This window comes from Myotis lucifugus, unplaced genomic scaffold, assembly GCF_000147115.1.
Source record: "Myotis lucifugus unplaced genomic scaffold, Myoluc2.0 scaffold_223, whole genome shotgun sequence".
Classification (NCBI taxonomy): Eukaryota; Metazoa; Chordata; class Mammalia; order Chiroptera; family Vespertilionidae; genus Myotis; species Myotis lucifugus.
In genome coordinates this window covers 1948667-1976324 of record NW_005871271.1, presented here as the reverse complement: position 1 = coordinate 1976324, position 27658 = coordinate 1948667, and the positions used below count along the sequence as shown (strand labels likewise).

Genomic DNA, 27658 nt, shown 5'->3' with positions numbered 1-27658 from the left:
TCCAGCCTGACCTGATGTCAGTAATATCACTAAATGTTAATAAAATATTATTGACAGCCTTGCTCTGCTTTGAGTCTAATCACAACCCTGTTTCATTCAAGTCTTACCTAAACTCCACCATTCCTGCACACCCTACAATAACCCTGTCTCTTCTGTTTGGTGAGGCCCTCTGTGGGCTCCTTAGAGCGCTCTCCCTTGTCACAAGTTCATAAGCAGAACTAACTTAGACTCCAGGTTTGTCTCTGGTTGTGTCTGACACCTGGATTTTATCATTAATGACCAAATCTTCCCGATCGTCATCAACTCCCACTTTCCCACATTCTGTCTTCATGTCGGCATCCTCCTGTCGCACCAGGTCACACAAACTCATTGCCACCATTATTTCACCAGAGTGATTCAGAGTTCTGTAACAGCGATTATATAACACCACGAATACATGCGTATGCAGGAACAATAACATCTATAGACTCTAGCAAAGAAGAAATTAGTAAAGGGTATTAAAATTACCTGAAGGGCTTTCTCAAATTACACAAGCCCTGAGATGCTGATACAATCCTACCTACTATTCTCTCCTGCAATACACATACTTGACTAACTCCTCATAACAGTGATCCTGTTTGGGGGGGGAGTACCTTCAGTTATGTTTGGGTGACGTTAAGAAACTCTACTTTATCCCCACTAATCTGATAGGTTAAAGTTACCAAAATTCTAAGTCTATAAGTTTGGGGAATATTTTTTTTCTCGTAGTTAAAAATACAGGCTTGATCTCACTTATAAATTAAAGGAAAACTGTCTACTACCATAGTATCCCCAGTGGCATCACCAACTCTGGCACCTAGCAAGTGCCCAGTGAACATTTGCTAAACTAATTTATTTGGAACTCGTTTTAAAATGGGAAAGGTTTTACCTACCAATGGTACCTGAGAAAGAAGCATGTATCTAAACTATTAGCAGTGACTGTGATCCATTCTATTCATTTTTTTGTGTAGGATGTGTGTATAAACCGAGAACTGCCTCCTAACTCTGAGGAACAGGGGTGAGGAATGACAGCATGGTATTGGGGTGTCTGAGCCTTGATTACCTGTGACCCATGCACACCTTTGTGCACATCTGTATGTGGGCCTCAACATGGTATATTAACACATGTGATATAGCTAAACAGTCAAGAACCTCTGGGATGATAGTTGCTTAAATGATAATATGCTAACCTGAGGAGCCTCCACCTGTTTGTGATCTAGTCTTTGGTTACTCAAACTAGATGTTCCTTGCAATGCATATGTCCACCTGACTATAATCTATATCTAGATAGATAGATAGATAGATAGATAGATAGATAGATGATAGATATAAAACTTAAAGTTTCTCATAATAAGCCAAATTAATCTCCATCCTCCCACTTGCCATGTCTGGAAAGCTATAAATTTAAAATAGTTTGATGTTGTTTTAAAACACTCTTCTTATCTGTGGCATTTGAAGTAAAGACAAGAAAATAACTTTTTAATTGCACTTAGCATTTTTTTAAAAATTACAGTTTTTTTGCCATGATTATCAAATAAGAACAATTATAACAATACACACAAAAAAAGTCTTGTCGCCATTTAGCCACTGTTGTGGTGCAAGAACAGACCCAAAGAACAAAGAACATGTTCACTTTGTAATCCTTAGGATGGAATAAGCATTTCACATTCAGAAAGAAAGGCATTGATAGAAACATTCAGAGAAAATACACATAGAGGGAAATGGGGTATTCAGCATTTATATTTAATTAATCTCAGTCATCTTTGTACTTACCTTATAGAGCTCACAAGGGAACATCGCAAGCAAATCCACTCTTGCACTACTTATGTTCCCCAGAAACCTACACACCATCATCCATTAATTAGCACTGACCTGGATAGCAGAAGCTTCTTTATTCCACCACTTTAAAGGCAACCCCTTGTTGTGTCCAGAAGATTAAGAATCATTCAAAAAGAAGCCATAACAAAATAGAAAGCCATTACAACTGCAACAGAAGTAATCGGAGAGGGTACTCGGGCCTCAGGTGCATTGCCAGCAAAGACCATACTTTAGGAGATTGGACTCTTGCTTCATTGCCTTGGTTTTTTTAACTTTCTTTTGACTATACATTTATCAAAAAATTCTATCTCTCTAGCATATGAGCAGGAAACAAAAAACTTAATAGATAACTCTCTGATGAATTTAAATTCAAAGATTTAAAAAAATGAAATTATGTGGCCAAAAGGATATATAGAGACATACTAAATAATAATAAATTTAAGAATGCAGGACACATAACATAGCTGAAGAACTGATTAAAGAAGTTAATGTTGCACAGAGAAGAGTGATTAATGATATTCATAATTACGGTTCTAATTATGTTCTATAAACAACTGAATAATAACTTCTTTAAACTAAGAGCTCCTGTGCTGTTTAGAATGGTTAGCTCCTGTAAGCAAATGCCAAATATTTTCATTACTATTAGATTTGTCCTAGCTACCATTAATATTATGTGCTAATACTTCATCTTACTTAAGTCATTAATAATGGTCATTCATTCAACATTCATTGAGCACCTTCTATGAGCCAAGTATTGAAGAATACAAACATGTTTAAGGCAAAATTCCTAGCCTCAAGGAGATCACAGAATGCTGATTTGTATATTTGCAATTGTTATTAACAAAATGGGAATTTGCCCATGTCCCAGTTTATCTCAGGTGTAACATTATGGATTATACAAGCAAATGAACCATGGAACCTAGCAAGGAACAAAGAAAAATAAGGCAAATGGTTCATGAGTACCATTAAGGGCACCACTTAGTTGGAGCAGGCTTGATGAAAGAGGTGGCATTTCAGGAGAACCAGCTTCCATTATTTCATTAAAGGCAGCAAATCTAGACCCAAGTCAAAGTGATTCTGAGAAAGTTAACAAACTGTTGAAGAGTCTCCAAAAGAGAGGAATGTACAGTGATATTAGAGACCTGAATGTCAATCCCAGTTTAGAAGACACTAAATCTAGTGGAGTAAACTTGGACATCTTGTTTACCTTTCTAAGACCATTTTCTTATTAATAAGATGTTCAGTTATTAATCTACCCAAGAAGTCACAAAGTGGGTGAGCATAAAGTTTGTAGAAATTTGGATTGGTTGCCAACATTTCCAATTCAGGAGATTTCATATAAAAGTCCAATTTACCAACTTTTGTTTTTTAGAGGAAGATATGGCAAGGCTGACCCACATTTCCATGTGGCAACCGTTTTCAGGAGCAGAGACTTGTGCCCCTTTTAGAGCAGGCATGGGCTTTGCCATCTGCCACATTCTATGTCCAAATTGCTTCACTCATCCTCCCAGTTACCCACCTGGCCTCAGTAAGTATTTGCGTTTCCATCTCATGAACTGGACTTTTAAGGGCCTTTTGTTGTTGTTGTTGAAAGCTATGGGAATGGTATTAAATTCATATAAATTAAAAGTATATATTGTAACACTGGCTGGGTGGCTCAGTTGGTTGGAATGTCATCCTGTACACCAAAAGTTTCAGGTTCGATTCCAAGTCAGGGCACATACCCAGGTTGCGAGTTCAATCCCTGGTTGGGGCATGTATGGCAAGCAATCAATCGATGTTTCTCTCTCCTCTCTCTCTCTCTCTCTCTTTCTCTCTCTCTCTCATCCTCTCTCACTAAAAATCAGTAAAAACATATCCTCAGGTGAGGATTAAAAATAAATAAATAAAAGTTGTAAGGAAAGGAGACAAAGTTCCCATACAGAAGGATTCTAAATAATTTATGTAGATGCTTCACCCTCAGGAAGGTGTAACCTACCTCCCTGCTCCTTAAGTGTGGGCTGTGTAAGGACAGGGGAGTGAGCAGGAGTAACTTTACCATGGAGAGACCTGGCTAGCACTACCTCAGCTGGGTGATCAAGGCCAACTTCAATAGTGATAAGTCATGTTTACAGTACGTACAGTCATCCTCCCCAAAACCCAGAACCCCAATCTAATCATGAGAAAAACATCAGAGAAATTCCAATAGACAGACAGTCTATAAAACACTTGACCAGTACTCCTCAAAACTGCCCAGGTCATCAAAAACAAGACAAGTCTGAGACTATAACTGCCAAGAAGAAGCTAAAGAGATGTAACAAGGAAATGAAATATGGTAGGCTAGGCAGGATCCTGGAACAGAAAAGGGACATTATGTACAAACTAAGAAAATCTGAATAAAGTATGGACTTCAGTTAATAACAATGTATCAATATTGGCTCAGTTATTATAACAAATGTACCACACTAATGTAAGAGAGTCATAATAAGGGAAATGAGGTGCAGGGTGTGTGAAAACCTGTACTACCTTTGTCATTTTTTCTGTAAATCTGAAACTTATAAAAAATAAAGCTTTTTTTAAAAATTGTGTATGTGTACCGCACACACACACACACAAAGGACACTGAAGTATCTCGAGGGGTGTGGAAGATTTGAGCATCCAAGGCTGAGAAGAAGCCCAGTCAGCAGCAGCATCTTTCCTGCACAGCACCGCCCCTCGTGTGGCTCAGCTCTGTCCTCTGTCACTGTGTCTCTCAGTCCCACATTGCAAATTCTTCCAGGAGAAAAGCCCATTGCTTCAGTCTGGAGAGGCATCAAGGCCTGGACCCAGTCATTCTGCCCAGGGTTCAGTGGTAAAATATGGCCAGTGCACCCAGGCCTGTGTGTAAGTGACCACTTTGATAAAAGGGGGAAGAGCTGTCATTCCTTCTCAGCTCTGAATTGTAAGTGAGATGGTCTAAGACAGTGGTTCTCAACCTTCCTAATGCCGCGACCCTTTAATACAGTTCCTCATGTTGTGGTGACCCCCAAACATAAAATTATTTTTGTTGCTACTTCATAACTGTAATTTTGCTACTGTTATGAATCGTAATGTAAATATCTGATATGCAGGATGTATTTTCATTGTTACAAATTGAACATAATTAAAGCATAGTGATTAATCACAAAACAATATGTAATTATATATGTGTTTTCGATGGTCTTAGGTGACCACTGTGAAAGGGTCGTTCAACCCCCAAAGGGGCTGCGACCCACAGGTTGAGAACCGCTGGTAAGAGACGAGGCTTAGGTCAGTGATGGCGAACCTTTTGAGCTTGGCATGTCAGCATTTTGAAAAACCCTAACTTAACTCTGGTGCCATGTCACATATAGAAATTTTTTGATATTTGCAACCATAGTAAAACAAAGACTTATATTTTTGATATTTATTTTATATATTTAAATGCCATTTAACAAAGAAAAATCAACCAAAAAAATGAGTTCGCATGTCACCTCTGACACACGTGTCATAGGTTCGCCATCACTGGCTTAGGTGATAAAGTCAATATCCTAAAACTTAAAGCCAGAGATTCCCTAACAAAGGAGCACCATTTGCATTTGTCATTTATACATGCTAGAAAACCTCCCAAGTTGATCATGAAATTGTATGAAGTTGAGATTTATAAAAATTAGTTTTCTGTAAAAATTGGTTTAGCCCCCAAGTCCTCAGGTCAACTTTCCTGACTTCTACCTACTCTGGCAAGGGGACCAGTCCAATGCAGACCAGCTAGGAGGCATGGAATAGTTAACCAGCTAAGGGCTGCCACTGCCAGCCCTTGCAGTAGGTGCCTCGGCAAAAATTGGGAAGACATTCTCCCTTAAGACACTTCACTTCCATTTGTTGGGAAATTGATGCAATATGCTGCTTTCGTTAGAACAAGACACTTCACTGACATCTGTCAGGAATTTGTCAGAATAAAAATACAAATGTGTGATACCTATGATGTGACCATGGTTGCCTGTACTCCACAAGCTGTACAACCACGTGCTGCCTCTCTGGGTGCTATTGCCTATTGCGAGCAAGTGTCATCTCTTTAGAGCCTTTCCAAGCCTGAGCTTACTTTCATGTCTCACTACATATAATTCTCCCAACAGACTGGGCATTCCAACTGTCATGGGTAATCATTATTTTGTTTACCTTGGATTGAAGTAAATAATCTCTTGGCCTGATCCTATAATTCCCTCAACCATAACAGCGGGGTAATAGCATCCTTTGTGCCTATGTGTCACAATCGTTAAGTGAGAACGCACATCAAAGCACTGTGCACAGTTCCTGACAGATCAGGAGGCCTCCATCGACACTCAGTTCCTCCTTCTCTACTTAAAAATATTACGGCCCACCAGACCAAGTCAGAATTCTCAGTGGAAAGATCACAGGGTTATTGTGAAAATACTCAGATATATAGCCTCACCTTTCCGTGTGCAGGAAGATGGAACGGCTTTTACCTGCCAGACAGTGTGTGCGCTCTTCACAAATTATATTGGGAAAAGCAGTTTATGCTTATAAACTAAAGATCCAATTTCTAAACATAATATGATGAAGCTTTAGAAATTCATTTCAAAGACATTTTTTTCCTTGAAAAATATTTCTTTGCTTTATTTTTCTACTAAAACTGTATCTTAAGCCCTGACCGGCTTGGCTCAGTGGATAGAGCGTCAGCCTGCGGACTGAAGGATCCCAGGTTCGATTCCGGTCAAGGGCATGTACCTTGGTTGCGGGCACATCCCCAGTAGGAGGTGTGCAGGAAGCTGCTGATCGATGTTTCTCTCTCATCGATGTTTCTAACTCTCTGTGCCTCTCCCTTCCTCTCTGTAAAAAAATCAATAAAATATATTTTAAAACTGTATCCTAACTTAACTGCATTGTGTGTTACATTTGGCTGCAGTGAAATAAATTAAGGACATAAATCCAGAGGGAGTATTTTTTATTTTTTAATCGTCACCCAAGGATATGTTTTTCATTGATTCTAGAGCAGTGGTTCTCAACCTTCTGGCCCTTTAAATACAGTTCCTCATGTTGTGACCCAACCATAAAATTATTTTCGTTGCTACTTCATAACTGTAATGTTGCTACTGTTATGAATCGTAATGTAAATATCTGATATGCAGGATGGTCTTAGGCGACCCCTGTGAAAGGGTCGTTCAACCACCAAAGGGGTCGCGACCCACAGGTTGAGAACCACTGTTCTAGAGAGAGAGGAAGAGAGAGGGAGAGAGAGAAACATCGATGTGAAAAACAATCGGTTACCTCATGCAGGCACCCCAACCAGGGATTGAACCTACAACCTGGGTATGTGCCCTGACTAGAAATCGAACCCATAACACTCTAACCACTTAACAACACCTGCCAGGGTCAGAGGGAGTATTTAAATATTGAAAAATGCTCTTCACAAAAAACACATTTTATCCATTTCAGTTATTCTTCTGGTGCCTTTCATTGCCTCAGGAAGGGAAACCTCTACTTCAGGTACTGTGGGAGGCCCTTTACTTACATCCTCTGGTCACACATAGGATGTCTCTATGTACAGGAGTCAGTTGGTGTCATGGGAGTAAAAAAGCATGAAAGATCAGCATAGGATGTCTCTATGCACAGGAGTCAGTGTCATGGGAGTAGAAAATGTGAGAGATCAACATGAATCGAAAGAAAAGAAACGAATTGGGAGAGAGAAATATTTAGGCTGAGAAAGTACCTTGGAGGAGGTCTTCCTTTTGGGGTTAGGCATGAACAAAATTTTTGAGGCAGCAATGAGCCATATATATATATATATATAATGTTTGCAGGAAAATAAGGATACCAGCTGGAATGAGAGATTTCTGTAGTGAAGAGTTGGAAAACAGTGGAATGACCTATATTGCCAGGCTAAGAAATTTGAACCAGATCCTAAAATCAGTAGGGGTTGCTAAAGCTTTTTAGCTTGTGAGGAAAATGGTATTTTAGGAAAATTAATCTGGCCAGAAAAAAGACTATTTCAAAGTAAAATAATTGAAATATTGTTTTGTTTTATCTTTTTTTTTTACAACACCCTTACAATAAGCCTACACAAAACAAAACAAACAAAACAAAAACAAAAACAAAAACTGTTGATTCAAAAAAGATGGAAGCAGAATAGGTGGAAGTTACACTGACCGCCTCCCAGGACCAAATTGGAACTACAGCTAATTATAGAATATTCAACCTGAATAACCAACTGAAGAGTAACTAAGGATTATAGAAGAAGCCTCAGCTAGATTGGTGGGAAGGGCAGAGATGCAAAAAGGGCTGGGCCTGCTCCCATGTGTTGAAGTTGATATCCAGAGGGATAGCTCAGCTGCAAAGGTCCCCCCTAAGGAGCATAGAAGCTCAGCCCCATGCCTGATTCCCCAGCTTGGAGTAACATAGCAGGGAAGAGGCACCCACATAACATCTGGTAGTGGAAACCAGCAGGGATTCTGTCTGACAGTGAGAGATAGAAATCTGGTAAAAACCCAGATACCCACTTAAAGAGTCAGTGCACAAAATCTCATTTACAACCACTCACCCTGGGCTCCAGCAGAGGGAGGGCAGTTTGGATTGGTCAAGAATCTTGTAAAGACAGACTGGTTGTGTGGCATCTGGAGAACAGCTGAAGGGACAGCCACCAGGGTCCCTGTGCTGTGTCCCTGTCCTGCGCTGCCCACAGACCCCATCTTTCTTGGATTGGGCACTCCTCTCCAAACTGCATTGGTGTGGGGGCTGTACAAGCTCCTCCCTCCCGACTCCTTGTCCTCCTGTCTGGCCAGATCACACCCTGAGGAGGAGTCTGCTGCCTGAACCTCTGATATGGACTTTCTTGAAAGGATCTTGAGGGCAAACTCAGGGAAAATCAGAGACAGGGTTGTGTGGCCCTGGGGCAGAGACCATTTCCCCTGCCCCCACCGCACACCAGAGTAGCAATGATGTTTGCCCACCTGGAGTGCCTGAGAAGCTGCATCCCATTCCCGAGGGCCAGAGTAATGGTGACCCAAACCCCACAGAAGATCCACTAGCCCCACCAGCAGAGAACCACTCGCTCCACCCTTCTGACTCCTAGTGGCCTTGCCCTGCTGAGCTTGACTCAGCAGTATTGTCAATGGGGTGTGGCCCGCCTGGGTCCCTGCCTGGTGCAGAAGATGCTCCAGGAGGTCCTGGTTGACTCTGGAAAAAAACTTAGTAGTGTGACTCTTGGGAGGGGCCATTTTTCTCACACAAGCCAGACTGGCGCCACTGTTCCTCTGCCGACCCCCCCTTTACATAGCCAAATCTTGCTCTGTGTGGGCCTGACGAACACTGCTGGCCTTACCCTGATGAAGCCCTGAGACCCTGCCCCACCACAAAAGTGTACCACATGACGGGTCCGGATGACTTTGGTGTACCCTGAGACTGTCACTGTTTGGCCTCAAATCAAATACTGGCACCAAGTTTGAATCTGTATCAATCTGGTGAACACCACTCGCCCATAATTGGTGACTCTGTGAGAACCTCCCTCACCCAACTCATGTACCAACAGACGCTCTTTCAGTGACTGAAGCTAACAAGTGAAGGCAGATTTGGGGGAGACTTGGGCCTTTTGCTGATCTGCACCTGGGCTTGGTGCTGCTGGAAACCCCTCCCACCCACACTTAGGCCCAGCAGAGGCAGCCACACACTGTGTATTACTTTGTAGGTCCAAACAGGAAGCCCAGGATCTGTCGCTGGCAATGCCTGAAATTAACTGGCTCTGGATCCCATCCCAAGGGAACACAACCAGTGGTTCAACAACATCAGAACATGACCCAATTAGCTCCACAAGTGGCACACTCAAAGGAAGGTACTGGAAGACAACAGACCCTGTTGAGGTGAATTCCAAAACCAGATAAAGATACCAGAAAGAAAGAAAATTATAGGCCAATATCCCTGATGAACATAGATGCAAACATCCTCAACAAAATTTTATCAAACATGCCCGGGTGGTTCCGTTGGTTGGAGTGTCATCCTGTGCATCCAAGGATGCAGTTCGATTCCTGGTCAGGATGCCTAAGGGGGTGACTGATCGATGTTGCTCTCTCTTTCTCTCTCTAAAAATCAATAAAAACATATCCTCAGGTGACAATTAAAAATATATATACATACATATTAACAAGTTGGATCCAGCAATACATTAAAAAGATCATACAACATGATTAAGTGGGGCTTATTCCAGGGATGAAAGGTTGTTATCCACAAATCAATTAACGTGATACACCACATAAACAAAATAAAGGATAAAAATCACATGATCATATCAATAGATGCAGAAAAAGAATTTGATAAAATCCAGCACCCATTTGTGATAAAAACTCTCAGGAAGTAGGGATAGAGGGAATATACCTCAATGTAATAAAGGCCATATATGAATCTACAGCTAACATCATACTCAATGGGAGAAAAACTCAAAGTGTTTCCTTTAAGATCAGAAACATGACAGGGATGTCTACGTTCCCCATTCTTATTCAACACTAGAGGCCCGGTGCACGACATTCGTGTACTGGGGTGGGGGAGTCCCTCAGCCCAGCCTGCGCCGTCTCGCAGTCCGACTGTTGGATTAGGCCCATTCCTCGCAGCAGTTGGACATCTCCTGAGGGGTCCTTAGTGCTGCTGTTGAAGCGGGAGAGACTCCTGCCACCACCGCTGCACTTGCCAGCCATGAACCTGGCTTCTGGCTGAGCAGTGCTCCCCTTATGGGAGCGCACTGATCACCAGGGGGCAGCTCTTGCATTGAGAGTCTGCCTCCTGGTGGTCAGTGCGTATCATAGTGACCAGTTGTTCTGCCATTCAGTTGATTTGCATATTAGGGTTTTATTATATAGGATAGTACTAGAAGTCCTAGTCACAGCAATCAGACAAGAAGAAAAAAATAAGTCATCTAAATTGGAAAGAAAAAAGTAAAACTGTCATTATTTGCAGATGACATGATACTGTATATAGAGAACTCTAAAGACTCCACCAAAACAAAAACAAAAATAAAACTACTAGAACTGATAAATGAATTCAGTGAAATAGCAGAATACAAATTAATATTCAGAAATTGGTCGTATTTTTATATGCCAACTAGAGGCCCAGTGCATGAAAATTCATGCACTGGAGTGGAGTCCCTCAGCCCAGCCTGCCCCCTCTCACAGCCCGGGATCCCTCAGGGGTGGGAGGTGACCCGGTGATCAGGGGAAGGCGACGCCCCCATCACACCTCTGCTGTTGCCACTGCCGGCAGCACAAGCCTTGGCCGGCCCTGGTTACCTGAGCCTCGGGCAGCCCTGGGTGGCTGGGCAGCCACCATCTGAGGCTTGCCTGCACCTCGGGCCAGCCTTGGGCATCAGGGGGGCTGAGGGGACTGGGGGACCACAGAGGCAGGAGCCCTGGCGGGGCTGAAGGGACTGGGCACCACTATCTTGTGGCTGTGGGCCCCTCCATCTTTGAGGGCGGGGCAGTCAATTAGCATATTCCCTCTTTATTGGCTGTGGGTGCTGCCATCTTTGAGGGCGGGCAGTCAATTAGCATATTCCCTCCTTATTGGCTGTGGGTGCTGCCATCTTTGAGGGCGGGGCAGTCAATTAGCATATTCCCTCCTTATTAGATAGGATAATGATCTATCAGAAAGGAAACTAAGAAAACAATATTATTATATTATTTACACTTGCATTAAAAAATACCTGGAGCCCAGCTGGTGTGACTCAGTGGTTGAATGTTGACCTATGAACCAAGAGGTCATGGTTCAACCCCTGGTCAGGTCACATGTCCAGGTTGTGGGCTCAATCCCTGCTAGGGGACGTGCGGGAGGTAGCCAATCTATGATTCTCTCTCATTATTGATGTTTCTATCTCTCTCTCTCCCTCTCCTTTCCTCTCTGAAATCAATAAAAATATATTTAAAAACAAAACAAAATAAAATAAATTTTATAAGCCCCAGAAATAAATTTAACCGAGAAGGTAAAATATCTGTACTCAGAAAATTATGAGACACTGAAGAAAGAAATTAAAGAAGATGCAAATAAATGGAAGTATATAACATTTATGGATAGGAAGAATTAACATCATTAAAATGTCCATACTTCCAAAAGCAATCTATAGATTCAATGAAATTCCTATCAAAATACCAATGGCATATATCACAGAACTAGAAGAAATAATTCCAAAATTTATATGGAACCAAAAAACCCTGACTAGCCTCAGCAATACTGAGAAAGAAGAACAAGGTTGGAGGAATCATGCTACCTGATATCAAACTACACTACAAGGTCACAGTAATCAAAAGAGCATGGTACTGGCATAAAAACAGACATATAGATCAGTGAAACAGAATAGAGAACCCAGAAATAAACCCAGGACTATATTGCCAATTAATATTTTACAAAGTAGGCAAGAACATACAATGGGGTAAAGTCTGTTCAATAAATGGTATTGGGAAAATTGGAAAGATACTTGCAAAAAAATGAAATTAGACCACCTTCTTATACTGTATGCTAGAATAAATGCCAAATGGATTACAGATTTAAATGTTAAATTCTAAACCATAAAAGTCCTAGAAGAAAAGAAAACATAGGTTGTAAATCTCAGCCATTTCTATTAGTAATATTTTTTCTGATATATCTCCTCAGGCAAGGGAAACAAAAGAAAAAATAAACAGATGTGGCTTTATCAAACTCAAAAGTTTTGCAGCAAAGGAAACCATCAACAAATAAAGAGAAAACCTACTAAATTGGAGAACATATTCGCCAGTGATACACCTGATAAGGGTTAATATCCAAAACTTATAAAGAATTCATACTACTCCACACCAAAAAAGAATGCAATTACAAAATGGACAAAGAACCTAAAGAGACACTTCTCCAAAGAGGACATACAGATGGCCAATGGACATATGAAAAGATGCTCAATGTCACTAATCATCAGAGAAATGCAAATTAAAACCACAATGAGATATCACTTCACACCTGTCAGAATGGCGGCCTGCGGACTGAAAGGTCCCAGGTTCGATTCCGGTCAAGGGCATGTACCTGGGTTGCGGGCACATCCCCAGTAGGAGATGTGCCGCAGACAGTATGGAGTGTCCTAAAATAATTGAAAATCGAACTGCCTTATGACCCAGCAATTTTATTTCTGAGGATTTATCCAAAAAAAAAAACCACAATAAGATATCACTTCACACCTGTCAGAATGGCTACTATCAATAAATCAACAAACAACAAGGTTGGCGAGGATGTGGAAAATGGGAACCCTCCTGTGCTGTTGCTGGGAATGCAGATTGATGTGACGCAGACAGTATGGAGTGTCCTAAAATAATTGAAAATCGAACTGCCTTATGACCCAGCAATTTTATTTCTGAGGATTTATCCAAAGAAACCTAAAATACTAATTTGAAAGAATATATGCACCCTATGTTCATTGTAGTGTTATTTACAATGGCCAACATATGGAAGCAACCTATCAATACACAAGTGAATAAAAAAGCAGTGGGACATATATACAATGGAATATTACTTGGCCATAAAAAGAGTGAAATCTTACCATTTGTGACAGTGTAGGTCAGTGATGGCGAACCTATGACACGCGTGTCAGAGGTGACATGCGAACTCATTTTTTTGGTTGATTTTTCTTTGTTAAATGGCATTTACATATATAAAATAAATATAAAAAATATAAATCTTTGTTTTACTATGGTTGCAAATATCAAAAAATTTCTATATGTGACACGGCACCAGAGTTAAGTTAGGGTTTTTCAAAATGCTGACATGCCGAGCTCAAAAGGTTCGCCATCACTGATGTAGATGGACCTAGAGGATATTATGCTCGATGAAATAAGTCAGTCAGAGAAATAAAAATACCATGTGATTATATGTGGATCTAAAAAACAAAATAAAGGATCAAATAAAATTGAAACAGACTCCTAGAAACAGAGAGGGAATGGGTGGTTGCCAGAGGGGTGGGTGTTTGGGGACTGGGTGAAAGAGCTGAAGGGATTAAGAAGTACAAATTGGTAGTTACCAAATAATCATGGAAATGTAAGCAAAGCATAGAGAATATAGTCAATAATATTGCGGTAACTATGTATGGTGCCAGTTGGGCTACTGAGAATACTGAGGGGAACACTATGTAAAGTAGATGATTGTCTAACCACTAAACTGTGTGCTTGAAACCAACACAAAACAAAACTGAACCAAAAAAAATGTGAGGTTACCAACTACTTATGGATAGTGGGAGGGGCCATGTTCCTGGCACACCTACTCACACCCATTTTGCCTTCCAAGCTCTAAATTACTCAGGGTGGGTGACAAATCTTTGTTGCTGTATAGGCATATTTTTTCCACTAATTTAAAATATTTATTTAGTTTCTATTTCAAAACATACTTTTATTCCCTTTCCATTTTTAATGTATTTTTGTTTGTTTTACAGTGGTTTGTTGCAAATAAAGCCCTGGAAATGGCCCCTGATGAGACTCATCCTCTTTATTGTAACTGTGATGCAATCCAAGGGAAGACAGAGGCTCCCTGAGCCACGCCTGGAGGAAGAAGTTTGCCTGAGGCCCGCTCAGGCCTCTGTGCCCGTTCTGAAACACTGTGCCCAGAGAAGCTTCCTCTACACCTTGAACACCAGAAACTCAGCACTCCCAGATCTCTAGGACAGTCCCAAACTTGGATATGAGAGGTTTGAAACCTTAATGATGCCATTCGAAACCAGAAAGAAAAACTGACACTTCCAATACTAAGCAGTTTTCTATCCTGCAAAAGACAGAGACCAGGAAGTATCTTTGGGGCAGACTGTTCTGGAAAACCAGAAAAAAATTTATTATAGATATGAAAAATAGACACCAAATGAGAAAAGATCTCTTAATGTTATTGTCCCATACATTTAACTGGCTCCCTGTTAAATAAGAGTAATAGAGAACACCTATTAAGTATCTTACCTGGATTGTGTTATTCAGTCCTCAGGATATATATCATTACCCCTATTTTTAAAATCCTCACCTGAGGATATGTTTTTATTGACTTTTTTAGATAGAGAGGAAGAGAGAGAAAGAGAGAGAGAGAGAGAGAGAGAGAGAGAGAGAGAGAGAGAGAATCATTCATGTGAAAGAGAAACATTGATTGGTTGCCCCCCGTATATGCCCTGACTGGGATCAAACCTGCAACTTAGGTATGTGTCCTGACCAGGTATAGGATCTGCAACCTTTTTTGGTGCACGGCACAATGTTCCAATGAACTGAGCCACTGGGTAGGGCTGTTTTTGTTTTCAATATTACTTTATATTAGTTTCAGGTGTACAGCATAGTGGTTAAACAATCATATACTTACAAAGTGTTCCCCTGATATTTCCAGTACCTACCTGGCACTGTACATAGTTTTTACAATATTATTGACTCGTAGAGGCCTGGTGCACAAAATTCGTGCATTCAGGGGTGTCCCTTAGCCCGGCCTGTGCCCTCTTGCAGTCCGGGAGCCCCCTGGGGATGTCCAACTGCTGGCAGCTGGATATCCTTAGCACTGCTGTGGAGGTGGGAGAGGCTCCCGCCACCTCTGCTATGCTCACCAGCCGTGAGCCCAGCTTCTGGCTGAGTGGTGTGCCCTCTGTGGGAGTGCACTGACCACCAGGGGGAAGTTCCTGCATTGAGCGTCTGCCCCCTGGTGATCAGTGTGTGTCATAGTGACCAGTCATTCCGCTGTTCGGTCAATTTGCATATTAGATTTTTATTATATAGGATATTCACTATGCATGCTTTACATCCCCATGACTATATTGTACCTACTAATTTGTACTTCATTTTTTCACTTTTTTACCCAGTTCTCCCTTCATTTTTTTCACCCAATTCTCCACCCTCCCTCCCCTCTGATAACTGTAAAAATGTTCTCTGTATCTATGAGTCTGTTTCTATTTTATTTGTTCATTTATATTGTTCTTTAGATTCCACATATTAGAATTTATTTTAAAATAATAACTATGCCTGCAAGCCATTACTTGTTCTTATAGATTTGTGTGCGTTTTTAGCTGTGCAGATGTTCACAAAAGAAAAAACCTGCTTTTCTGAGAAACTTAAAGAAATACTGGACACATATTGTACCACTTCTGAACCACACAGTAAAACAAGTCACAGAACTAGGGAGACAGTCAATCTTCCCTCTCGTGTAAGGAGCCCTGCACTCAGCATAGAAGGCAGTGGACCCTTGTGAGGAGAAGCCAGGACAGGAAAGAAAGTTCTAGTGAAGCCTGTGCTGACTGAAGCAGATGGGATATTATAACCCATATAAAAGATGGAAGGTCTTGTAGTCCCTGTCCTGAAGAAGTCTAGAAAAAATGCTCATGACTTGGCAGTGAGGAGGGAGGGGAAGGCAAGAAGTTTTACACAAATAAACTTGGAAAAATCCTCTCTCTAATCTCTAACACCCATGGAGACCAGTCCCCAAACCCTTCTTTCTCTGTTACTTTCAGCTCTCCCTGACACTCAGCCCTTGCAGATCTTGTCAATTTCTTCTCTGTCCTCACCCACAGGTAAAACTCATTTCTTTCCAGACCACATCCCAGCTGTCACTTCTCCATTTCCTCTAAACTCAAATCTTGCACCATAAAGCCCAGGAACTAAGCTGAGAAGATAAAATTAAATTCCTCTTAGCAGATCTAAGAAGGGGAAAATCTATGTACACCCACATATTAATATGACTTTGTTTACTGATAAGATCAGGTAAAATTTGGGTTACTCAGTTCTGCCTATCACCTGAATATCTCATTCCTTTTTCATTTTTCCATTAGGAAGTCCCAGCCAAAACTAGGCTCTGTTTTCCCAAAGCAAGTCCTAAGCTTGGGAAGGATGCTGCTTTAAGAATTATGAAGTGACCAGGAGACAACAGATGAAGAAAGTCAGTCCCCACCCCTGGAGTCATATCAACTGGTGCTTGATGACTCTCATGCTGAGTGACTTGGGGTATGTTACCCCACCTCTCTAAGCCCTGGTGTTCTCATTTCCAAAACTAGGATGTGGACAGTCATTAAGCAGATATTTATTGGATGTCTACTGTATGTCATGCACATTTTAGGTTCTGGGAATGCACAATGAATGAAACAAAAAAAATCCTGCCCTCATATGCATACTGTATATACTAGTGGGATGATGATAGCCATAGATAGATTTACCTCTTGGGTTATCATGAGAATTAAATGAAAAGATATTACTACTAATAAAAATAATAGTGAACACAAATATTATGATTATTATGTGCCAATTGAAGCAGATGGGATATTATTATAACCCACATTAAAAAATGGAATTATTGTAAATACTTGACACCTGTTTTAACCAAGGATTCTTTTTATTTAACTTGTTGATTTTAAATAGAGAAAGAGAGAAAGGAAGAAAGAAAGAACAAAAGAAAGAAAGAAAGAAAGAAAGAAAGAAAGAAAGAAAGAAAGAAAGAAAGAAAAGATCAATTTGTTGTTCCATTTATTTATGCATTCATTGGTTGCTTTGTATGTGCTCTGACTGGAGATTGAACCCACAGCCTTGGAGTATTGGGATGACACTCTAACTAACTGTGCTACCCAGTCAGGGCTAACCAAGGATTCTTTACTTTTTCTGTGCCACCGCCCTCTTTGGCAATCTAATGTAGCCTGACAACCTCTTTGCAAAATAAAGTTTTTAAATGCATAAAATACAATACATGGGATAACAAGGGAAATAAAATATACTGAGACAGTAGCCCAAATAATAAAAAGGTATATGGTAATAAAGTGCTTTAAAAAAACATAAAAGAAGATCTAGTGACAGTTTTAACAATATATAAGTTTGAAAAGCTGATGGGCCTAGATATACAGTCAACCCTTGAACAACACAGGTTTGAACTAAGTGGGTCCATTTATATGTCAATTTTTTCAATAAATACATATTGTAAAAGTATTTTCTCTTTCTTATAATTTTCTTAATAAGATTTTCTTTTGTATAGCTTGCTTTATTATAAGGATACAGAATATATACATTATATATACATAATATATACAGAATATATTATAAAAATACAAAATGTAAACAAAAAAATGTGTTGACTCTATGTTATTGGTCAGGCTTCTGGTCAACAGTAGGCTATTTATTAGTAGTTAACTTTTGGGGGAGTCAAAAGTTACACATAGATTCTCAAAGGGCGAGTCAGCACCCCTAAACCTGAATTGTTCAAGGGTCATCTGCAATTAAATTCCCAATTCAAGTTCACAGGCATCCGGAGTTCCATGAACTGGCCTTTAAACCCCAGAGTTAATTTAATCATCACTATAAACCTATGAAGTAGGTGTATTATTATCATTCCCTGTTTTACAGATGAGGAAAATTAAGTATGGAAAGGTTAAGTGGCTTGCCCAAGGTTAATTAAAGTGATGGACCTGAGATCTGAACCCATCGTCTGGCTCCAAAGCCTGTGTTCTTAACCACCATACAGTGGATGGTTTACCAGGGATTGTCTCGTGGTCAGGGTCAATAACATTGGCTGGTAGTTAAAAGTAGTAATTGTAATAAGTAGTAGAAGCATTTATAGTGGACTATCTAGGGGATAGGAATAATTTGAATCAGTAGGAAGAAAATCCTTAAAAGGAAAAACTGGTATGTAGCAATGAAGTCAACTGGAGAGAAGGCAGCTTATTCCGTTCCTTGAAATCTCTGAAGCATGAACTAACTCACTGCTTTCTGTGTGTGGTTACCCATTCTGGAGCTTAACACCAAAGGCTCTTGAGGATGTGATGCAGAGAAATGTTCTTGAGTCAATAAAGTCTCTTAATTTTATTTGTATAATCCCATATTAATTATTGGGATTTTTCTGCACTTCCAGTAGGCACTGTCACCAAAAGACCCTTGGGACATAAGTCAGTGTGGCAGGATAGAAAGAACACTGTTCATCTTACACAGAAGGGCTGCTCGGAATGAATGCAGCTGCTATTCTCCGCTATCATTTGTAAACGTGAGAAGCCAGAGGTGTGGGTACAGTGGAAGTCCAGCAGGCACTTTATAAATATCAACTGATAGCTGTTGTTAAGGTAAAGAAACTTACTCTTTTCTAAAAGGAAAAGACAAAGGAGCCTGGAACATTGAAAAGGCTTTTCCTGGCGCGTGAGGGTGACAGCCATCACAGCTCTCAAGCGGGTGTGTTTCCCAAGAGGAGTGAGAGTGAGCCCTGCCCGCAGTTAATGGGGCAATTTATTCTTTCCCCTAAGTCTGCATGTGAAGGCATTTTTCTGATTGCCTGTGCACAGTATACTTTTACTATGACAAGGCACTCAGTTACTTAACTACACCTGGCATACTGTTCCCAACAGCAAAGCAGAAAAATGGCAGAAGTGCCTTGTCCCACCACCAAGGTAGATGCCTTTTGTGAAGCCCAGTTCCCAGGCTCTTTCTGGACTGCTTCTATTAAATCCCTCTGGAGAGAAAAGGCTTCAATACTAACACACAAGAGAGAAGTCAGTGCTGGTGGCCCACTAAGCCCAGCACTCAGCCAGGAGGATCAGGAGGATCAACTGACAGCAGAGGATATGGCGAGGTCGGAGATGCCCCAAGAGTCTGCACACATTCCTCCCCAGGTCAGCAGCCTTGACTTGGGAAAAGAGTACATGTGACCAGCTGCACTGAAAAATACCAATGTGAACTTCGCAGAGAACCAGATGGCTCCAAGCCGGGAGTAAAAATAGCTCATCATACTGCACATCCAAACTAGGAGCAGAGCAGCGGTAGGACCGCTCAGGTTTTGATTTCAACTTGCCAAAAAGTTAAAAAATGTTTTAACTGAACTGTGAGAAAACTGCCTTGGAAAAGAGATTTAAAATATAAAATATTTCACATTCTACCTGGATTATTGCAAATTAATTTGACTGTCATCAGCAAAAGAATAAAAATTTTGCAGCTAGGAAAAAATTAGTAGTTGTCTTTCTTCTTATTTGAACATAACAAGAAAACTGGCAAACCAGCATAATAACTGGGTAAATAACTTCAATTCCAGGACTAAAAAGAAGAATTGAGTAAAAAAAGGAATTAAAACCCCTTTTTTATTTAGTAATTTTTAATGACTCAGTTCTACAGTTTTATCAGAGTTCTAATTTAATATTTTTATTTTACAGAAGCTATATAATTCCTTTCCCATTGTTCCAAGTGAGGTTTCTATTTTTACCAATGTGGCTGAATCATGCTCCGACCATTTAGGGACATGTTTAGAACATGATTTTTCAAGTCAAGACCCAAGTGAAATTTTGATTCCCAAACCACAGCCTTCAAGCTCAGCACACTAGCAGTCATTGTATCCTGACATTCTGTTGGCCTATATGCACTAATTATATTACACAGAATAGAAGTGATTGGAAGGGTTCCCTGGACAAAAAACAAAACAAAACAAACAAAAAAACCCACCACTCAGATAATAATGCCTTACAAGATAAGAGGAAATAAATGGCATTTGACTTGGGGTTCCCAGTCCCCTGATCTGGTGACCAATGCTTTTGTATCGCTCAGTTGTTGAAACTGATGCAGTCTTTGGTCTACATCCAATCAGCAAAGAAGTGTTTGTCCTCATGTACAGTGTTGTTCTGTCCCAAGAGCATGAACACTTTTCTTATTTGATTCAAACTTCTAGTGCATCATTAATATAATAGAGTCTTAATGCCTGGTTAATAAAAATCTCAGCTTTGTTTAATTTAATTTTAAATTTCTTAATAAAAAATAAAATTAAATATAATTAGAGATTTTACTTACATGCAATAAATAGGCTCAATGTTCAAATTCACATCTTATAAAGTATAGAATAATTGTTCTTCAAGGTCTATTTTGTAGTTTTCAAAATTTAAACCCCTTGAAATTGATAAATCATCTTTGTGTTTCCTTATATTCAGAAAGAGAAAACTTCATATATGACATGAATGAGATTTATAAGTTTACTACAGGCCCAGTGCATGAATTCGTTCACGGGTGGGGGCCCTTGGCCTGGCCAGCAATTGGCCATAGGAGGTTGGCTATGGGAGCGCACTGACCACAAGGGGCCAGCTCCTGCATTGAGCGTCTGCCCCCTGGTGGTCAGTGCGTGCCATAGTGACCTGTCAACAGTGGAATGACCATCCCGATGACCTTCCAGATGAAGCCGGGGCTGCAAGGGCTGAGGCAGCCCAGGCTGAGAAGGCCTACTCTTGCATGAATTTCGTGCATCGGGCCTCTAGTATATAGATAACAGCCCTGGCATAATTCTTAGATTTTTCTCTTTGAGTGTCAGAAGCTTACAGTCAGTTCATATAAAAATAAAAATGTTTCTGTCTTGAGACTTTTCCTAAACTAGCAAGTATTTTTTTATTAAAAGTTGATTTTCATTCCAAACAGAGGAATTCATATTTCTGATCTTATTTTTCTACCTAACAGAAGAAAGGTTTATATGTTTTTCTCCTACATTGGAAAAATTTCCATAATTACAAATATTATCAACCCATGTTTTTTTATAATACCTTGTAGTTATATTTTTAGCATTTAAATTTTCTATAAAGCTGGAATTTATTTTGTTATAAAGAATAAAGTATAAATCTAGTTTAGTTTAATGGCTTTCCATTTGTCCAAATATCATGTGGCACTGAATTGAAATACTCTTACTATATACTACATTTTATATATACTGGCATCTCAATTCTTTTCTATTACTATGTCTATTCTAATTACCAGTTTTCACCAGTGTAGCTTTCATATTGCCATATTGTTTTAACTACTGTAATATGTTGTAGCACATTTTATGTTTATTATATGTATCAAAATGCATTATAAAGTACTTTTCTTCTTTTCTATTCTTTTCCAAAATGGCCCTGGCTACTCCTGACCCTTGGAATGACCTATAGACTAACCTATCAAATGCCTCTCCCTGCTCCCTCTCCTCTAATTGATTAGAATATCATTTGATTTCTTGGTTACTTTAGATAGTATAAATATTTCAAAATGTTGCTTGTTCTAAAGCATACAAATATTCAATATTCTTTGAAGTTTATTCATAAGTATTTCATGTTTTAGGTGTGTTGTGTGGCTCAATCCTGTCTCTCCTACTTGATATTTTCATTTTATTTTTTGAGTTTAGGAGAGTATTAATTTTTACATGTTACTTGAAAAAGTCAACTGCTTTATTCTTTTAAGATTTCTAATAGTTTCTCAGTTGATGAAATTTCCTTACTAGATGATGCAAAACCGAGTCACATTTGTAGTTTAAATTATCAAAATGTAGAGTCTGTAACAATGAGGTTTTGCTGTAACTGAGGATATGTTCATTTCTGTAAGTGTTATTAGCTTTATAGAATTTAACCTTGCCTAATAGGAACAACGTAAATATGAAGGCTTAGGGTCTACTCCTAGCTCCTTGGCTAAAATGCTCTGATCATAAGCACTTTTCTCTCCTATTTTCACGTTTGTGCAGTGTAAAAAGTGCTACTTCCCCTTTTCTCCCTACTTTGAGGTGGTGTGAGGATGAGACAATGAAGCAATGCTATTAACAGCTTTCTGATAGATACTACAATACATCTACCAAACACAATTGTCAATACTCACCAATAAGACTACTACTCAAGAAGTCTTAGTGTTGGAAATAGTGGAGTAGCTTGTATTGTACTAACCTTACTTTTGATAGCAATTATAAACTCTGAAATAATTTTAAAAAGTGAAAACACTGGAGAGTGACAGAAAGCAGGCTGAAATTGAGTGAAAACTTCATGCAGTATGGTTTTTAAAAACCACAGTGGTAGAGGATGGAGTATGGGAAACTTGAGTGGTTGGACATTGAGGGTAGAAATCCTGAAACATCCTGAAACAGAAGGAGATACATAGGAGAAAGCCCAATATAAACTTTCAAACCCTCAGGTAACTGAAATTATGCATATATTGGACAGACTGCAAGGAGCCTAGCAGAAAGTGAAAGTTAGAAGACTGAAAGAGCTGAGCAGTGGTTCCAGCTGTTACCCACCACAGAGCAAACAAAGTTTGAAATTTTGAAACCTACCAAGTTAGAGAAGCTTGGTAAACATCTCAGAGTTATTTTGAAACCATAGAAGGGCCTTACCTTACAAGTAAAGACTACGTTCCAGGACTGAGAGGTTTACCCTGAGAGAAAGGGCAAAACCAAAATAGATCTGCGCTAAACACATGTAAAATCAAGCCTCTACAAGTTAAAGGTGATGAGTCAGTAACTTAACTGCCTGCTACAAAAATCAACACTCTTCAATAAATATAAGAGGTTTCAAAGTGTCCTGTATACAAAAAATTATTTTATATGTGAAGCAACAGGGGAGTGTAACTATAGTTAAGAGGAAAATTAGTAGAAACATATTGTGATCAAGATATCAGAATTGGCAGATATGAATTTTAAGACATCTATTATAAATATGGTCCAAAAAAATTAAAGGGAAAGATGGTCATAATGGGTGAACAGATGGGGAATTTCAACAAAGAAATAGAAACTATGTTTAAAGAAGAAAGAAGAGGGCTGTCAAGTGGAAATTATAGAGCTGACAAGTATAATATCTGAAATGAAAAAATACCTATATGGGCTTCACAGCAGATAAAACAAACAAACAAACAAACAAAAAACAACAAAAAATGGCAGAATCACACCACTGTTTACCTAGGTTAGGACCTAGCACATAGTAGGTGCTCAACAAATATTTGATAAATGAAACCATGCAGGAAGACATCTTCAGAGTTCATTTAGATGTTCTCCCACTTACCAGATCCTCATTGAGTGGGCCTTGCCTTCAACTGATTTCCTTCCTCTCTTCCTCCCTAATCTCGACTGTGGGGAGGAGTGTTAAGCAAATATAGCTATAGCAGTAAGTTCCTAATGTAAAATGCAGGGAAAGGTCTTTAGAAACAATCTATATATATATAAAAGCCTAAGCGACTGAATGACTGAACAACCGGTCAACCAGTTGCTATGATGCGCACTGACCACCAGGGGGCAAATGCTCAATGCAGGAGCTGCCCTATGGTGGTCAGTGTGCTCCCACAGCGGGAGCATCGCTCAGTGAGCTTACCGAGCCGCAGTGGCAGCAGGCGCAGCAGGGCCAGGGTGAGTGGAGTGGCATAGGCTCCTCCCCAGCTGCCTGCTGCTTTGCACACTACTACATACCTTGGGGGATGTTGGATTGTGAGAGGGCACAGGCCCCCACCGGTTCACGAATCCGTGCACCGGGCCTCTAATCTATATATATAAAAGCCTAAGCAACCATTACAACTGAACAACCGGAATGACCAGAAGGACCAGTCGCTATGATGCTTATTGACCACCAGACACTCAACGCAGGAGCTGCCCCCTGGTGGTCAGTTCATTCCCACAGCCAACCTCCCGTGGCCCCGCTCCCTTGGCTGGATGGCCCTCCTGTGGGCCCTAATGGGGGGCCGGCTGGCTAACCTCCCATGGCCCATTTTCCCCCCGGCCAGCCAACCTCTGGTGGCCCCTCCTCCCTGGCTGGCCAACCCCCGCATCAGCCCCGATCAGAGTGGCTGGCCGGCCAACCTCCCATGGTCCCTCCCTCCCAGTGGGACGGCCCCTTCCCCCGCAGCCAGCCAACTCCCATGGTCCCTCCCCCTTGCCGGCCAGCCTCTCGATAGGCCTCGATCACTGGCCAGGCCGAGGGACCCCACCCGTGTACGAATTTGTGCACCAGGCCTCTAGTTTTAAATAACTTGAGCCAAAAATCATGATATGAATTGTAAGGCAAGAAACTACATACTCAATATCATAGTGCTATATTTAACTCCAATAAATATTGTCTCATTCACCCATATTTTAGCAAGCCAGCCTGCAATGAAAACTATAATACAAACTAAAGATGCTATAAAAAAAGTAACTTTCAGTTTGTAGTTTTATAAATATTATCTTTATATAGAAAATTGGAACAATTTTAATCTCACAATTTATCTCTTGGTATTACTGAGGTCACAAACACTAACTAATTCCAGGTTTTAGATATTTAGAAACTATATGTTGTTCCCTATATACGGGAATATGATGCTCCTGATCACACTGCTACTTGAGTAGGCAGTTGCTTTGTTTATTCAGCTGTGGTACAGGTTAAGGTTACTCCATCTACCCTTTTCTGGAGTGCTCTCTCCAATCACCAGACATTGGGGAGTTTTTATTCTTAGAGAAATTAAGCGACCTATAAATCTTAGCTTCATTACCATCTTTTATTTAAAAACTTAGGTAGTATTTGAGACACATGCACTGCCAGTTTGTTAAGAGTGTGTGTGTGTGTGTGTGTGTGTGTGTGTGTGTGTGTGTGACTAATAAATTGCAAGTGGCTTATCCTGGTACAGTATTTCCCATCCACTCCCTAAGTGCTGTACTAACTATATTCCACCCTCACTCCATTTAAGTGATTTATGATCTAAATTAAAATTGAAAGCATATCATTTACATTTTTTGAAGCATTGGGAATTTTAAAGTTACTATTTTACAGTTGGCAATTTATAGACATTTTATAACCTAAATAGTAATTTAGAATCTGAATGTATAAGACCACTAGATATTCTAGCCAGAAAACTTCATCATAGTATTTCATGTGTGTGTAAAAAATCAACATTATTGAGCACTTAAATTGTAACATATATTGTTCAATATGTTATTACATTTAACCCTAAATAACTCTGGGAGGCACATACTATCATTTCCTTTTTAAAGAGAAGGAAACTGGGGCATGGAGAGGTTAAGTACCATGACAAATGTCCAACAGCTGATAAGTACATCCAAAATTTAAACCCATTTGTGTTTGGGTGTAAAGATGATGCTCATGACTTTCTAAGAATTCTACTTAACTCAATGTGTCAAAATTTCAGCACAGTATTCTGGAATGTACTGTTCTAATTCTTGAGTTGTGCAATTGTATGTTCCTGTTTACGGCACATCATAAATTCTTAGCTGGAGTAAATCTGTTACTCAGAAGTAACAGGAGAAGCTTACATGCAGCTCTGTGATGTTCCATTATGCAACACTAGAGGCCCGGTGCATGAAATTCATGCACTTGGGGGGGGGGGAGCCCTGAGGGGATGTCCTACTGCCATGGAGGTGGAAGAGGCTTCTGCCACCACCACTGTGCTTGTCAGCCATGAGCCTGGCTTCTGGCTGAGGGGCGCGTCCTCTGTGGGAGCACACTGAGCACCAGGGGGCAGCTCCTGTGTTGAGCATCTGCCACCTGGTGGTCAGTGCATGTCATAGCGACTGGTTGAGTGGCATTAGCATATCATTAGCATATTACACTTTGAGTGGTTGAAAGGACGACTGGACACTTAGCATATTAGGCTTTTATTATATAGGATTATACATTTGTGAAACTATAACAACACAGAAAATAATGTAAATAAAGTCTGGTAAAAAATTTGGCCTGCATACTATTTAATCTCCTTTCTTAGAATGTTTTTTTTCAAGCATTTTCAAAGACACAGTTTCCATTTGAAAAAAGACCCATGTAAACACATTTTAAAAAGAGATACATGTAAAGTAGCTGAAATTAATATTTAAAAAGTCTATCTATAAACGAAGGAAAAGCAGAAGGTTTCTCTCAAACATCTGAACTCAGATATACAAATAAAATTTGGGCTGAGAGAAACTTTTGTTTGTGTTGGGGGAGTGAGAGGATGAAAGTGACTGGGGTACGGGGTGGGAAGAGATTAACCAAAGGATTTATATACAGATATGCATTGCCCATGAACACAGACAATAGGGTGGTGAAGGCCTGAGGTGGGATGGGGCGGGAACCAGGTGGTAGGGGTCAAGGGGGAGGGACATCTGTAATACTCTCAACAATAAAGATGTGTTTTTTTAAAAAAAGGAATATATATAAACTGATGAACAAAAATAGATCCAGAGACACAGAAGCATCGAACAGACTGTCAAACCTCAGAGGGAAGGCAGGGGAGGGTGTGTGTGTTGGGGGTGCAGGTAAGCGATCAACCAAAGTACTTGTATGCAAGCATGTAAGCATAACCAATGGACACAGACAGTAGCGGGTGAGGGCATGTCCTAGGGAGTGGAAGTGGCTGGGGAGAGGTCAATGGGGGAAAAAGGAGGCATATGTAATACTTTAAACAATAAAGAATTTAAATTTTAAAAAAATTATCCAAACTAATGCACAAAAGAAAAAAAAACATTGAAAGAAAGGAAGAAAACTTCAATGATGTATGAGATATTAAGAAGTCTAACACATAGGCAATTGAAATATCAGAAAGATATGAGAGACAATTGAACAGAAAGGTTTGAAAAAATACGGACAAAATTTTTTCTAAGTTTTATTAAAAACATCAATTTACAGGCCCAAAAAGTTGATAAATACAAAAGAAAAAACAACAACTATATTATCAGTTAAATTTCTGGAAATTGCAGAGGAAGAGAAAACTTAAAAGCTGCAAAAGGGGAGAAAATATTACATTAGAGAGAATTCATGATAAGAATGACAAATACTTTCTTTCTAGAAACAATAGAGGCCAGAAGTCAATAGAATGATATCTGTAAAGTATTGAAAGAATAACAATAACACTGTCAAACCATAATTCTATATCCAGTGACAATATTCTTCAAAATTTAAGGTGGAATAAAGATACTTCAGGTAAATAAAACTGAATTTATCATCAGTAGATCCACACATGAGAAATATTAAAGGAACTTTTAGACAATAGGGAAATAATACCATATGAAAATTCAGATCTACAGGAAGTTATGAAGATCACCAAAAAGCTAAATATATCAAAAAATATTTTAAAGTATTTTTTCTTTTATGAAATTATTAAAAGACTAGAGGACTGGTGCACAAAATTCGTGCACTTGCTGG

At 39.8% G+C, this 27658-nt stretch overlaps 1 pseudogene; it reads right to left on the bottom strand.

Moving 5' to 3' along the window:
• Positions 1-223: 223 nt before the first annotated feature.
• Positions 224-27658, bottom strand: part of LOC102425056 — a 50120-nt pseudogene continuing 22685 nt past the window's right edge.